The sequence below is a fragment of the Equus przewalskii genome, chromosome 26, assembly GCF_037783145.1.
Source record: "Equus przewalskii isolate Varuska chromosome 26, EquPr2, whole genome shotgun sequence".
Lineage (NCBI taxonomy): Eukaryota > Metazoa > Chordata > Mammalia > Perissodactyla > Equidae > Equus > Equus przewalskii.
In genome coordinates this window covers 21243821-21256016 of record NC_091856.1, presented here as the reverse complement: position 1 = coordinate 21256016, position 12196 = coordinate 21243821, and the positions used below count along the sequence as shown (strand labels likewise).

General features: G+C 44.5%; 1 protein-coding gene across 7 annotated transcripts in view; it reads left to right on the top strand.

Annotated features, from left to right (window-relative positions):
- Positions 1-12196, top strand: part of ASTN2 (astrotactin 2) — an 827990-nt gene that overhangs the window by 296250 nt on the left and 519544 nt on the right. The window lies entirely within an intron of this gene.

The following is a 12196-nucleotide window of genomic DNA, read 5'->3' as shown; positions in this document are numbered from 1 at the left end:
ACCGGCTTGGTGGACTCATAGTAGACATAGTGGCATGGGAGATATCTAGGGTGAGTGTTGAAGAACAAGATGGTGTTGTTGAGGGGAAGAAGGTAGGAGAAGATTATTCTAGACAGGGAATTGTGAATACAATGAGATGGAGCAGAATGCCTGACATACCGTAGGCTCTCTAAATAATTCCTGTTGAAAAAGAAGGAAAAAAAGAAGGGAGGAAGGGAAGAAGGAAGTCAGGGAGGGAAGGAGGAAGGGAGGAAGGGAGACAAAAGGGAGGGATATGTCTAGTTTATTTCATTGAAATATAAGGTTTGAGGAACGGAGAGCTGGAGATGGCATTGGCTGAGTAATTTGCGCTTTGTCATGATGAGGATGAGAAGCTACCGAAGGGTTTCAACAAAAAAGTGCTATTTTCAGATTTGTGTGGTAGAAAGGTCACTCTAGCTTTCGTGGAAGCTGAGATGGAAGGGGAGAAGAGGAGGGTGAGGGAGACCAGGTGGGAGGCTACTGCAATAATTCAGGTGAAATATGACACCATCTGGCCTAAGGCAAGGGCAATGGGGATGAAGAGCATCTCCTTTATTATAGGATGCAGCACAGGCCACGCCCACCTACCTGCCTCCTGTGGTCCAGCCCCATCACCATGGCAACAGCCTCTTTAACATCCCTGGCCAGAGAAAGCGATAACAACTCTTACATCTGTCCCTGAAGGTCCTGCCTCTATATTTTTTTCTTTCTTTTTCTTCTGTTTTTCCCCTTTGATTGTATCTGATCCAGCCTCACTGGGTAATTGAGTGTTTGAGAGTGAAAAATTATCTCAGCAGCTTGGCCCTTATCTTGACAGCGAAGCAGCACTTTTAATTTAATTTTGTTCGGGGACGCATGGGTAACAAATTTCACTAATCGCCCGGCTGTCGCCTTCCGCATGGTAACGAGCCGTTTGTTACCAGGCAGCCCAGCGTAAATACACGTGGGGGAGCAGGCAGGGGGCAGAGACGGGTTGGGGAGGAAGAAAGGGACAGTTGCAATCAATATGAGACAGGCTGGGGCTCTGCCATCAGGTGTAGAATCAGAGATGGGAGGACGGCTGTGTAACACGAAGAGGAGGCTTAAGAGTTGGAGTCACTGGAGCTCCCGTCCTCACTCTGCCTCCTTCTCTGGGTGCGACCTCAAGCCAGCAACTTAACTCTCTGCATCTTGAGTTTCCTATCTGTAAGGTAGGGATGGTAATACGTCCTACCACGCTAGGACGAGAGTTAAATGAGAAACTTTATATAGTAAGTTACACCCCTAAGCATTATGCCATGATATTTTCAGCACTGGTAAGGATCTTAAAGGAAAAACTCTGGCCCCCCATCCAATGTTTACATTTCTTTCAGAACATCTGCCCCAGACTACTGTCCAACCTTTGCTTGCTTTCCTCCAGTGATGGGGAGCTCACTCACTATCGAGACAGCGAAGAGCTCTGACTCTCAGAATTGTCTTGCTTACGCTGCCGTGAAATATGTATCCCTCAAGATTTCCATCCTATGTTAGCACCAGCCCTGCTTTCTGGACCCCTGCAAAGAGGAAGTTTGCAACCTCCTTCCTAAGTGAGCTCCCTCCCCACCCAGTTTTGGATAGGAAAAAATGGTTGTTTCTTGCCACGCCCAAGTCTTCTTGTATTTGGCTAAAAATACCCAGAGGAAATCAGTGCTAGAAAAACCCTTAGAAGTCATGTGGCACAACTTTGCATTTTACATATGGGCAAACTGAGGCGCAGAGGGAGGAAAAGAAATTTAAAAATAGCTGTTATTTATTGAGCATCCATTATGGGTCAAACTCTTTACCTGTGTTGTCTCACTTACTCCTTGCAATACAAGGTCTCATCCTGAATATATAGATAAGGAAACTGAGGCACAGAGAGGGAAAGTCACAGTTTTAGTACGGATCATACAATAGAGATTTAAGCTTATGTCTAACTCTAAAGCGTGCAAGCTTTTGTGTTGTAATTTTTGCCTCAGATTGCACCTGCACTCTCTCAGTAGTAGCGTTGGAATGAGAAATGAGGTTCCCTGACTTCTGGTTGTATAACCACGCTAGAAAGAGGTGTAGCCCCACGATTCCTGTGTGAAAGGTGGTACAGATTGCCATCCTCTCTCTTGTATCTGGACCAGAACACCAGGGAGACCATCAGAAAGAAAATAAGATAGACAAGCAGTCCATCCAGCCCCCTCCCCACTCCCCCCACTGCCAGACTTGTCAGTGGATTCTTGGTTCTGGATTTATGAGCCTTCTGGGTGTCTCCCTTTCTTTCCATCTGAGACGACCTGACTCTTCCCTCTCTCAGCTAATTAAAAACCCCAGCCTGTGCCGCCAGCCTTGGATTACAGGCCGCTGGGCAGATGCGCTGACGTGGCTCTGATAAATCACTCCTGGGGCTGGGAGAGGCTGGGGCGTTTGTCAGAGGGGCTGGACCCATCCTGCGCTCCTCTGGGAGACTTGGGGGACATGTCTATAAATGGACCGTGTCTGCCCCTACTCACCCCAGAAGGGGCTTCATTAGAAATAGGAAGGTAGGAATCACCCAAGGTGGATGGGGGACGAGTGACATCAGAGTCATCTTCTGAGAGCATGATTAGATTGTGTCATTCCCTCATATACATTGGACGGCTCCCTCTTGGCCTTCCTGATAAATTCTCCACCCCTTAGCCTGACGTTGGGTGAGGGGTGGCATAGCATTTGATAGCATTGCCTATGGAGATGGGCAGACCTGAGTGTCGATTCTGGCTCACTGTCTTCTTCCCTTGGACATGTTACTTAACCCCTCTGTGTTTCATGTTCTTCACTTACGAAATAGATATAAAAACTACATATTGATAGATATATTACATATCGATAGGTCTACATATGCGTAGACATATATCTGTATGTCTGTATATGTGTGTATGTAAATATTTAGGACTCAGTGAGGCGTCATATACATGGCCTATAGCACAGTCCTCGGCGCTCTTCTCCCTCACTGCAGCTCCGGCCATCTTCACCGCCATTGCTACTTCTGTTCCCACGCTATTACTTAGTGTTCATATTAGCCAAACCTGCCTCTCTAGCCTTGGTCTCCATCCCATCTTCTGCTCAAACACCCACAAACACACCCTACACGTCTTCACCTGCTGGTGTTCGCCGGTGCTGTTCCTTCAGCCTAGGGTGCCATATCAACCCAACTCTGTCTCATAACACCTGACTGTCCTACCAGGGCTGGTTTGAATAAATGTCACCACCTTCCTGAAGCTTGCTCTTATCCCTCCAGACCCACAGTGTCACCATGGTGTATTGCCCATATCTCTGCTATCATTGAGCCCTTCTCTCTTTTTTAAAATCACAGTTAGTCTGGATGTCTCTGCTCCTTTCTAAAGAACAAGAGACCAGGGCTGGTAATTTGCTCACACCTGTGTTGCTAGTGTCTGAAGTCGTGTTTGACAAAGTAGGTATGCAATCAATGTGGCCCATTAGAATAAGAATCTCTGACAGCCTACTCCTTATATTGTAAAGGTCTTTTTTTTCTAATAGATCAGAACGCTTTATTGCTTATTCAACATGCTATCCCCGGCAAGTGAAGGCCGGCAATAATCATGCCCCTTGCCTGGGCTTGTGTGAATGGAGTGAATAGCTGTGAGTGACATCCCCCAAGCCACCGAGCTAACCAGTTCCACAGACTAGAGTCCAACTCTTCTGACTTTCATTTCAGTCTTTAATTCACCAGGGCAGTCTTTATTCCATTCTCAGCCTCACCTGGCGATCTCTTCAGTTTTGAATTACTCTTACCTTCACTGTTTTTGCGGAGGTGTTTGGTAGAGAGAAATTTTACTCTCTCTGCTCCCCCGGGGGTCCGTTGCTGGAGTTACCCAAGAGCGCCCCCCAGTGGTTGTAGACATAATTTTTCACTCCTTTGAGAGGAGGAGCGGTTTGTCCAATAATGGACTCATCAGTCATGCATTCATCAGTCGTGTATGGAGTGTGTCATATATGTTTTATCGTGTGGTAGGTGCTGGAGATATAAGATGAATGTAACCTAGTTCCTGGCCCTGGGAAATTTACAGTCTACTGGAGGAAGGAGGGTGCCATTAAAACAGAGATTTAAAGTCCGTTGTAAAAAATAATATGATTGGGGTTTATGAGGTGTCATGGGAACACAGAGGAGAACTTTCTAACCCTGTCTGAGAGACAGGATGGATAATAGGAAGAGGAGAGGGGAGAATTTCCTGAAGGAGAGGAGATCTTAAAGGATTATCTGAAATGAACCTAGCAATGTCCGGAAGTGGAGTGAGGAAAAGGACAGTCCAAGTGGAAAGCAGTCCTGGAGGCAGAAAGCTGGGCTGGGGGAGCAGTGGGAGGGGTCAGCCAGGCCCCATCACAGAGGCTGGGGACCTGGGGAAAGGGGCCAGGACTTCAGGCATACAAGCAGTGGGGATCCGTTAAAGCGTCTTTATCAGAGAGTGATGAAACAGTTATCTAACCCTAGTTTTATTTCTGCAGCCTCTCTCTTGGTTTGATTTTTGCTGCGCTCTACTGTCTTTGGCTTTCCCTGTCTTCTCATCCCTTCTCTGCCCCTGTCTTCATGTTCCCGTCTCTCTTCTCCTTTGTAGATGTCTTCTTGGTCTACGTCTGTCTTTTTTATTCCTTCTTCCTCTCATTTTCCCTCTTTTTAGTCTTAACTCTGTTTTGTCTTCCCTGCAAAACTCCCTTTGTCCATACTTCAGTGTTGTAATTGGATACCTGTCTCTCTCAATGCTATAGAGCACCAGATTAGAGGTCCAAGTTCCTGGTTCTGCCTTTACCTTGCTGAATGATTGGTGGAGCTACTTAACTTCTCAGTATCTTTGTTTCATCCAATGTTTTAAAAAAAGCTAGTCGGTATCTGTGTCACCATATTCCACAACTCCAGCAGCCACCTTTCAATTCCTTGGGTACCAGCCCATAGCTCCTTGATAGCCAGGTCCCTGCAACTGTGCTACAAGGACCTCGAACTAGATGAGCTCTAAGCATTTGTTCAAATGGATGATCTATTGTCTTTCTCCTTCTCTTCTCCTTGTCTCTTTCTTCCTCATCTCTTCCTCTCTTGATGTCCCCTCTCCTCTGTTTCGTCTCAATTCTAGCTAGCGCCAGACTGCAAGATGTCTGTGTCTAAAGGGAGGCGCTTCCAAACGGAGAGAGTGAGCTGTAATTGAAAGACGACTGTTTCGGCAGAAGGCATTTGTTTTCATACTCCCAGCATTACGATTCATAGTGTCTCAAACCAGCTCAGACTCAGGAGACTGTATCAGATACGGATTTAGAGGCCTCCCAAGGAGCCTGAAGATGGAACAAGATAATTCAAGGGTGTGTGTTATTCTGGGGAGGCTTCATTCTTACAAACAATAGAATAATTTTTATCACTCAGCAGATGGATTGGGGGAATTTTCTTGGGATCATAATGAGCCCTGGTATCCTGTATAGTCATAACGTCAAGTCCTGCAATGGCTCTAAATGCCTGTGCCACCCTGAACAATTCACTTCTCTTGGATTCAAGGTCTCAATCTGTAAAATGGGAGTGATGGTGCTTCTGAAGGGAGTTATTATCTGAATTAATTGCATTACCTCGTTTAATCTTTTATCTGCATTTTAAAGATGAAGGCTCTGAAGCTCAGAGAGATTAAGTTACTTCTTAGAAAGTGATAGATCAGGTGTCATATGTCTAGGTACATTTGACCCCATGCTGCTGCTTGTGCCTTTGCCTGGTGTCTAAAATATAGATTTTAACAGACTTCCAGTTAGGGGAGGGGGAAAGAATAGGTGATGGGTATGGAGAAGCAGTGGGTGTAGGTTTCTATAATTGGAAAGGGAAGAAAAGAACAAGAATTAAGTCCTTCATTTATGCTCACATTAATTCTACAGACATTTCCTAAACCCTCGTACGGGCGTGATTGGTTCTGGGGCCCAAAACTGAATCAGACATAGTCTGTGCTCTAGATGAACTCAGAATCTGGAAGAGCAGAGGGACAAGTAACTAGAATAACAAGTTAACAGATGCTCCTATGAACGTTAGGGGTACATACATTTAGGCACGCTAAGCAGGTTGGCGTCAATTCTAGTTGGAGGTTCGGTCAGGAAGGCTCACACACAGATAGGCAACGTTATTAAAACTGAGTCTTAAAAGAAACGTAGGTACTCACCATGTAGAAAAGGTCGAGGAAGGACATTCTAGGAAGAGGGGGGTATTGTTTCCTGTGGCTGCTGTCATAAATTACCACAAACTTCGTGGCTTAAAACAGCAGAAATTTGTTCCAGAGTTCTGGAGGCCAGAAGTCCAAAATCGAGGTTGTCAGAGTAGATTTCTTCCAAAAGCTCCGAGGGAGAATCTGTCCCATGCCTTTCTCCTAGCATCTGGTGGCTGATGGCAGTCCTTGCCATTTCTTGTCTTATAGATGCATCACTCCAATCTCTGCCTCCATCTTCACGTGGACTTTCCCTCTGACTATCATAAATCTTCCTCTGTCTTTCTCTTAGGAGGGCCCAAGTCATTGGATTTAGGGCCTGTCCTAAATTCAGGATGATCTCTTCCTTGAGATCTGGAACTTAAATACATCTGAAAAGACTCTTTTTTTCCATGTAATATCACATTTTGAGTTTCCTGATGAACATACCTTTTGGGGCTACAATTCAACCAACTACAAGTGGAAAGCAGAGAAAAGGTTCATAGGTATTGGAAAACAGCCAGATAGAGTCCTATGCCAATGATGGGGGGCCCTTGGAAGCATGTCAAGGAGTTTGGAGTCTTGATGCTGGGTGATGCTGGGTCACCTCTTCTCTCTAGACCTCAGTTGCCCCATTTAAAATAACAGGGCTCAGCTGGGATGACCTAAACCATCTTTCCAGTGTTGATATTCTGGGACTTTGAGACTTAGGTGAAGACTGTTTTGCCCAATAGATCCCAAAATAGCAATTTGGATGGGAGCTGGACCACAGCAGCTTGGAGGAAAAACCAGCTGTCCCAGTGGCCCTGGCTGGACCATGATAGCAGCTCTCTAACGCTGCTGTTAATCTTTAATTGGTATTTGATTTGACTCAACATGATCTTCTGCTTGTAAAACACCTTGAGATGTTTCTGCGTTGTGAGCGCATCCTGGAAACGCTGGTTTATTGTATTAACAAGTCTCGGCCTGAACATAAAAGGAGATAATTAGAAACAGCAAAGTCCCTTGACATGCTCAGGGCAGCCAAAAAGCTCTCGGGAAAACAATCCTTTCAGCTGCTTTCATGTATCCGAAAGAGAAAGCTGTTGGAGCAGCCCCAGGGGATGGAAGAGCTTGTTAGGGTCACTTGGCACACTATTTATAGCTCTCAGCTAGTGCCGCTTTTATCCAGCTCTGTGGTCCTGTGGCTCACAAACCCCCTAAGCAGGTTTTGCTACAACCCCTAGGAGCCCAACCCTGGGGCCTGCTGGATTGCCAGCAATTTGTTTGTAAGATGTTTTGGCACACACAGTGTGCTTCCTCACAAAAAAACAAACATATAAACAGGGCAAAGTTCTCAGGCTAGCCCATAAAAGTTGACTTGCCTTTTAGTGGATCTAAGCATTACAAATCTATCAGGATACCCGGGTGCCCAGATGAGCCCCAAATAGTTCTTTAAGCTGAAGAGACGTAGCTTAAGGGTGGCAAGGTGGTAAACCATGGCTATTTCTAAGAATAGCCCTAGTTGACAATTTACCACGTGATATCTTTGAATTAGAACTATGCCTGACATAGCAAGTATATAACAAAAATCTGCATAGGCTAATATGGTTGTGTTCCAAGGCTATTCCGTAAGAGTTGTACTTACTCTGCAATGCACCTGAAGTAAGAGAATACAACAGGGTCGGTGAGCTTCTGAGGCTGCACACAGCATTCTATTTACCATCTACCCTGGTGTGTCTGATGTTTGGTAATGGTAAAAGTGGCAGTTTGGAGCCGAGGCTAGCCCCTCAAAAAGTTTTCTGGATCCATAGTCTTCCTGCCAATTGATGGGGTTATGGATAAAGATTAAGTTTCCAGTTTTCTCTACAAGCATAATTAATTACGAGAAATGTGAAAAGTGTTCCATTCACTACACATAAATATCATTTGTGAAGTTAATTTTAAAGAAATGTGTCTTCTGTATTTCTATACAGTGTGATAGAAGAGCTTGCACATGTGCATACACACACTCATACACACACTCACATTACCATCATTGCTCTGAGGGCATCAGCATCCACAGGCAGCCAAGGGCATGGCTTGGGGTTTGAGTGTAGATTCCATTGAATGCATAGCTTATCTCTATGGGTTTTTTAAACAACCTTTCTCTGATTCTCCATCTGCAGAAACAGTGGTTAACAATACTAGAGGGTAAAAAAAGCCAACTTGATTAAAACTCAGATTTCTGGGCCCCACCCCTGGAGATTCTCGTTCCAGAGGTCTTATGTAGAGACCAGAGACTGTATTTTTAACAAGTGCCATAGGGGATTCTGAGACAAGAAGCAAGCAAAGGTGTATCTGCTTAACAAGGCAAAGGTACTATTGAGAGAGAGCTCCCTTTTAGGTGCTAGGCTGTGTTGGGTGGTTTAAGAGTGGCTGTCTAGAGGTCATGGTGGCCCTATTATCATCCAAGATGCTCTAATGATGACTGGATCAGGCAGAGAGGCAGCGGTGGATGATACCTTGACGAATGATGGATGGTGGGTGATACATGGACGAATCCATGGGCATGCCAGTGGGGGCGGTCTGCACCACTCAGCAGCCTCACTGTAGGGCCAATCCTGCTGAAATTGGCCCCAAATAGGGTCATGCTTCTTGCTGTTCAGAGTTCATTGCGCTCCACAAGGGAGGGCTCATCCTTCAAATGCAAACTTGGCTTCAAGTCCCAGCTTCATCACTTAACAGCTACATGGCCTTCTGCAAATAACACAGCTTCTCTGAGCCCTTGTCTTGATCTGCAGAAGTACTGACAGTGTTGTAATGAGTTTATGCAAAATAATGTGGGCAAAGAAACTATTATACTATGTGTTACATAGTAGGTTTCCGAATGTTTCTTTCCCTACTCTCTTCCTTCCTCCTTCTCTCCTTGAACAGGGACAAGAAAGTCTTCTGAAGATTGAATGGAGGCCTTCTCTCTCTCTTCATTCTCCCATTGAATGTTCAAGGATGACAGTATTTATTTCCTTGTTCAAAGAATGTAAACAAGTCATAGCCTGGACCAGCATTAATAATTTATATAACAAATCACATAATGTGCGTTTGTAATTTACAACGATTTACAGCCTCCCACTAACTTCAGGATTTACCCGCTTGACTCTCTCCTGCGTGTTACGGGCTCAAGCTGGACACTTAAGATGCATTTAAATTATCTGTGTGCAAAGACGCCACCTAGAAACAGACAGGTGGCCTCTCCCCAATGAGACTATGTAAATGTTTGAAATAATATAACTAAACTACAAATCAGCGAAGCAGATTAGGGGGGGCTGTCTTTTCATAAAAGAAAAAAGAAGAAATTGAATTGGAACTGGCCTGAATTTGAGTAAGCTAGAATTAATGCTTTGTCAAACGGACGGTGCAGTGGAGGAAAGTAATAAGTATGAAAATGGGCTGTTCTAATCCCACACTGCCACACAGCCAGGTCTTCTGGGAACTCAAAAGAAGTCACATTTATTTGTTCTCAAGCCAATAACTTGTCTAACACCTACCATGTGCCAGACTCTGTATCAGATACATTGTATATGGTATTTCATGTAATCCTCACAACAACATGTATGTTAGGTGCAACTTTTAGTTCTAATTTTTGCAGACCAGGAAGCAGGGAAGGCTATAAGGGTGAGCTGAACTGATCCTAATCTTTGGACCCTGGTGGCTCTTATTTATGCACAGAACACATACTTCTTTCGGGCAAATGACTTGGCATCCTGAACCTCAGCTTCTTCCTTTTAAAACTAGCATCTGTCACTAAAGCTCTTTGTCATCCATGGCTCGTGTGCCCAGTCCTGTTTCTTATTCATTTTTATGTTCCTAGTACTTACCACAAAGCATGGCAGGAACTCTCAGAAACAATGTTACCTCCTCTGTATCATGAGGCATTTTAGCTTATATTTATCAGGTAGTATTCTAAGCAAGGAGGGAATATTAATTAATTTGATCTTTGACAAAAACCTACAGAGTGCAAAGATACAAGAGATGACCTTCAGGCAAAAAGAGGTTCTATGAGTTGCCTGAAGTCACACAACTAGTAAACGTCAAGCTGGAAGTTAAACCCGTGTCTTCTAGTTCCAGAGCCAGTGGTCTCCTTTTCCAAGTTCATCAGTGGAATAGACACTGTTTATATTGCATCATTGATTGTTTTGGTCTGTGACCTTGATGCAACTTGAATAATTTAATGTGCATGTAGCAAATATTTTCATGGCACCTTGTTAAATAAGTGAAGATGATTGGTAGAAATTATACTATTTTCTGGTTAAGAACGATCTTTCTTAGACCCAGAGCTGGCTATAGATGGAATGGGTTGTGTTGAGAATTGTGAGATCCCTGTTGTAGGAAGTGTGTAAGTGAAGGCTGGGCAATCAAGAGTTAGTGGAGTAAGAGGGTAGACTATAAAATAATAGGAAAAAGAAGAGCAACAATAATAATACATATCATTCATTGAGTGCTTACTAAGGACCAGACACTCTGCAAAGCACTTACAAGGATCACAGTGTATATACATTCTCTCCATTTTAAAGGCAAGGGAATGTGGGTCAGAATGGTAAAGTACATTGCCTGATCTGGGTTATCAGCGAGTGCCGGCAACAGGATACAAATCCGGATCTATGTAACTCCCAAGTCTACAATCTGGCCCTGAAATTCTTAGAGTTTTTAAAAAAGGATTGGTGTGTAGTCTGTCCTGTGACCTAGGTTTTGACACATATTTCTGACTTCTCTGAACTTGGAACAGAAACCACCAGACTGTCGGTTCCACTGAAGTAATCTGATCCAACCCAGTGGTATACTAGCAAACTGGCTCTCTGAAGAAAAAAATGTAAAAAGCCTTATTTGTGGCATTTGCCAATTTCCCTGGTGTAAATTCTCTTACTGTGTCCAATTTCAAGTCATTAGGTTTAATAACTACCATACAACATCCCTGAATATTTAAGTTAGCTCTTGTGAACCAGTTGGAGCCAGTTGGAGCCAGTTCCAGCACAGCATTGCTCCAATCCCACTGATGAACCAACGATGTATCTCTTAGGAACTGCTATCTTGTCTTTGTCTGTATCTCCAATGCCTAGCACAGTTTGGGCCATATAGGACATACGTATTTGTTGATTAAAGAATAAATAAACAACTGAAAAGTGAATGAGTAATCAAAAGTGGAGAGGAGGGTGGGAAATATTGTCTTCTGCCCTGAATTAAGAAAGATACAACATGTCTTACTAGGAGCTTCTGTGCTTATCTCACTTCTCTGTGGTGATGAGAGGACCTGTTGAAGAAATTCTGCCTGGAAGTAGAGTTTGGGTGTAGATGTTGAAACACTACTTATCTCCTCCCCTTTTCACTTCCCAGAAGATCTGATCCATCACAAGCCAGCAACTCTACCTCCAAATGCACCTTGCATTTGATGATGTTTCTCCATCCCCAATATTGCCACCACGATCAAGTCACGCCGCCTTTTCCTCCTCACCAGCACTCTGGTGGGGAAACCATCTCACCCAGCAGCCAGATTGAGCATCATAACGTAGCTTTGTCATGCCACCTCCTCTCTCAGCACCCCTCATTGGATCCCCTGCTCTCTTAGGGTTAAGAGTCAACTCCTTAACTTGGCCTTCAAGGCCCTTCATGCAGCTGCCCACCTCTCCAGTTTCATCTCACGTCACTCATCGCCTTTCCCACTGCATTCCACCCTGGAACATCCATCCTGCTGCTTGGAACACTCGTCTTCCCCACTGTCAGGACTGGGCTTAACTGTCCCTTTCTAAAAGAGGTCCTTCTGGTATACCCTCTCATCCTACACTGTTCTCCATCCGAGCATGGATCAGAGTACAAATGATATAGTCACATCTGTGAATTCCAACTCCCACCTGATGGAAAAATTCTTGAGGATAGGGGCCACGTCTGTTTCTGTTTTGGTTCCCTGTGCCTAGCAGTGTTGGAGAGTTAGCTGCATTGGGTTGAGAGGTCTTGTCTCATGGGTCAGAAGGCTGTCA